Source organism: Triticum urartu, chromosome 6A, assembly GCF_056163025.1.
Source record: "Triticum urartu cultivar PI428250 chromosome 6A, HENAU_Tu73, whole genome shotgun sequence".
Classification (NCBI taxonomy): Eukaryota; Viridiplantae; Streptophyta; class Magnoliopsida; order Poales; family Poaceae; genus Triticum; species Triticum urartu.
The window spans coordinates 525,057,529-525,061,231 of record NC_141878.1 but is presented as its reverse complement, the minus strand read 5'-3'; positions in this window follow the sequence as shown (position 1 = coordinate 525,061,231).

Sequence of the window (3,703 nt, the reverse complement as noted above, 5' to 3'; positions counted from 1 at the left end):
ATAGCCAAACAACGGTTTGCTAGGAAAGGTGGGTTAGAGGTTGACATGGCAATATGGGAGGCATGATATAGCAAGTGGTAGGTATCGCGGCATAGCAATAGAGCGAGCAACTAGCAAGCAAAGATAGAAGTGATTTCGAGGGTATGGTCATCTTGCCTGAAATCCCGCAAGGAAGAAGAACGAGTCCATGAAGAAGACAAACGGACGGAGTCGAACGGATCCTCACAACTCCGGAATGAAACTGAAGCTAACGAGAGAAGCAACCCGGAAAGAAGCAAGCAACATAGTAAACAACCATTGTGGGAGTCCTGGATTAGGGGGTCTCCGGACAGCCAGACTATATCCTTTGGCCGGACTGTTAGACTATGAAGATACAAGATTGAAGACTTCGTCTCGTGTCCGGATGGGACTCTACTTGGCGTGGAAGGCAAGCTAGGCAATACGGATATGTACATCTCCTCCTTTGTAACCGACCTTGTGTAACCCTAGCCCTTTCCGGTGTCTATATAAACCGGAGGGTTTTAGTCCGTAGGACAACATACAATCATACCATAGGCTAGCTTCTAGGGTTTAGCCTCTCCGATCTCGTGGTAGATCAACTCTTGTAATACACATATCATCAAGAATAAATCAAGCAGGACGTAGGGTTTTACCTCCATCAAGAGGGCCCAAACCTGGGTAAAACATCGTGTCCCCTGCCTCCTGTTACCATCCGCCTTAGACGCACAGTTCGGGACCCCCTACCCGAGATCCGCCGGTTTTGACACCGACACTGGTGCTTTCATTGAGAGTTCCTCTGTGTCGTCGCCGTTAGGCTTGATGGCTCCTACGATCATCGATAGCGATGCAGTCCAGGGTGAGACTTTTCTCCCCGGACAGATCTTTATGTTCGGTGGCTTCGCACTGCGGGCCAACTCGCTTGGCCATCTGGAGCATATCAAAAGTTACGCCCCTGGCCACCAGGTCAGGTTTGGAAGCTTAAACTACACGGCCGACATCCGCGGAGACTTGATCTTCGACGGATTCGAGCCCCTGCCTTATGCGCCGCGCGGTCATGATGAGTACGATTTAGCTCTATCATCGGACCGTATTCAGGAGATCGCACCGGTAGCCGCCTCGAGCCTCAATTCGGAGCCAGTTGCGCTATCCATGGACGGGTGGATGGACCCCGTCACGGAGGTCGTACCCTCAGCGGCGATCGAGCCGAATATCGACCTTACCCTTCATGAGAGCCATGTTGCCAAACTGCCGTATCCTTCTCCGGCCACGGACTCCGAACCGCCTGCGCCCGTGCCTATCGAATCCGATTGGGCGCCGATCATGGAGTTTACCTCCGCGGGTATTTTCTAGCACTCGCCCTTCGGCGACATACTGAACTCATTAAGGTCTCTCTCCTTGTCAGGAGAATCCTGGCCGAACTACGTCCGGCAGGATTGGGATCCGGATGACGAAGAAATTCGCTGCCCACCCACCACCCACTTAGTAGCCACTGTCGATGACTTAACCGACATGCTCGACTTCGACTCCGAAAACATCGACGATATGGACGACGATGCAGGAGTCGAAGAGGAACCACTGCTCACAGGGCACTGGACGCCCACTTCATCACATGACGTATATATGGTGGACACACCCAAATAAAATAACGATGAGGAACGGAAGGACGCAGCGACGGGTGGTTCCCTCGAGTAGCAGTCAAAGCGGCGGCGTAAACGCCGCCCCAAATCCCGCCCCGACAGAAATAACGATCACATAGACCCAGCGTTAGAGCAGGGTGAACCATTGCCCGACCACGGTAACACGGAAAATCAAGCCGAACAGCCCAACATCGGACAGGCGCTAGGAGCAACGTAAGGCCCACCAAAGGCTTGTTGCCACGACGAGGAGTCTGAAAAAACAGAAGCAAAGGCTCAAGGTTGCACAAGACACACTCAAAATAAAATGGAGTGGAGTACTCAACACAGCAGCGAAGTACGGCAGTAATCGCCACACCAAGAGCTACTCGAAGCGGAAGTTGCTACCTGAATTCGATGAGAAGGCCTTAGATCCCCCGCAACCAAAAATTAAAATGGCCATCCGGCCGGATAGACGACCTCACGGCCAACATAAAAGCGGTGAACAACGCCGCACATAAGCCAATGCGCGACCCACGCGAGGGCTCGCATGAAAAGGACGACGCAACCAGATCCATTTATGGACGCAAGCGCGCTCCAGCATACGATGCAATACAACAAACATCCGAACACCACGGTACACCCAGATACAGGGGTGCCGCACACCCCCTATGTTTCACCGATGAGGTGCTGGACCATGAATTTCTAGAGGGATTCAAACCCGTAAACATAGAGGCATACGACGGAACAACAAACCCTGGGGTCTGGATTGAGGACTATATCCTCCATATCCATATGGCCCGAGGGGATGATCTCGACGCCATCAAGTACTTACCCCTCAAGCTCAAAGGGCCAGCTCGGCACTGGCTAAAAAGCCTCCCCGAAAGCTCCATTAGAAGCTAGGAAGAGCTCGAAGACGCCTTTCGGGCAAATTTTCAAGGGACATATGTCCGACCACCGGATGCAGACGATCTAAGTCATATAACTCAACAGTCCGGAGAGTCAGCCCGAAAGCTTTGGAACAGGTTTCTTACTAAAAAGAACCAAATAGTCGATTGTCCGAACGCCGAGGCCTTGGCAGCCTTTAAGCACAACGTCCGAGATGAATGGCTTTCCAGGCACCTCGGCCAAGAAAAGCCGAGAACAATGGCAGCATTAACAAGCCTCATGACCCGCTTTTGCACGGGCGAGGACAGTTGGCTAGCCCGATGCATCACTAGCGACCCAAGTACATCCGAAGTTAGAGATGGAAACAGGAAATCACGACGCAGCAAAAATAATAAGCGTCGGAATAAAGAAGACAACCCGAAGAGCACGGCGGTAAACGCCGGGTTCAGAAGCTCTCGGCCAGGTCAGCAAAAGCCGCCCTCCAAAGGCACCAGAGATGAACTGTCCAGCTTAAACAAAATTCTGGACCACATATGTCAGATCCATAGCACCCCCGATAAACCTGCAAGTCATACCCACAGAGAATGTTGGGTCTTCAAGCAGTCCGGCAAGCTCAACGCCGAACATAAGGGGCAGGATACACCAAGCGAAGACGAGGATGAGCCTCGCAAGCAAAACACTGGGGAACAGAAGAAATTTCCACCAGAAGTCAAAACAGTAAACGTGTTACACGTGATAAAGGGGAGAACCAAAGCGGCACTCCCAGTCAAACATGCCCAAGGGCCTATCACCGCGGAGTTCTGCCACTGGCCGTATCAACCGATCACCTTCGACCATCAGGATTACTCAGCAAGTATCCGGAACGCAGGGTGGGCTGCGTTGGTATTAGATCCAATAATTGACGGATACCACTTCACACGAGTCCTGATGGACGGCGGCAGCAGCTTAAACCTAATATATCAGGACACAATCCGCAAAATGGGGATAGACCCAACGAAAATTCGCCACAACAATACTACCTTTAGAGGGGTAACGCCAGGCCCAGGGGCTCATTGCACGGGCTCCCTGCTACTAGAGGTTATATTCAGCCTCCCCGATAACTTCCGTAGCAAAAATTTAACCTTCCACATTGCTCCGTTCCAAGGTGGCTATCAAGCACTACTTGGACGCGAAGCTTTCGCTCGCTTTAATGCAATACCGCA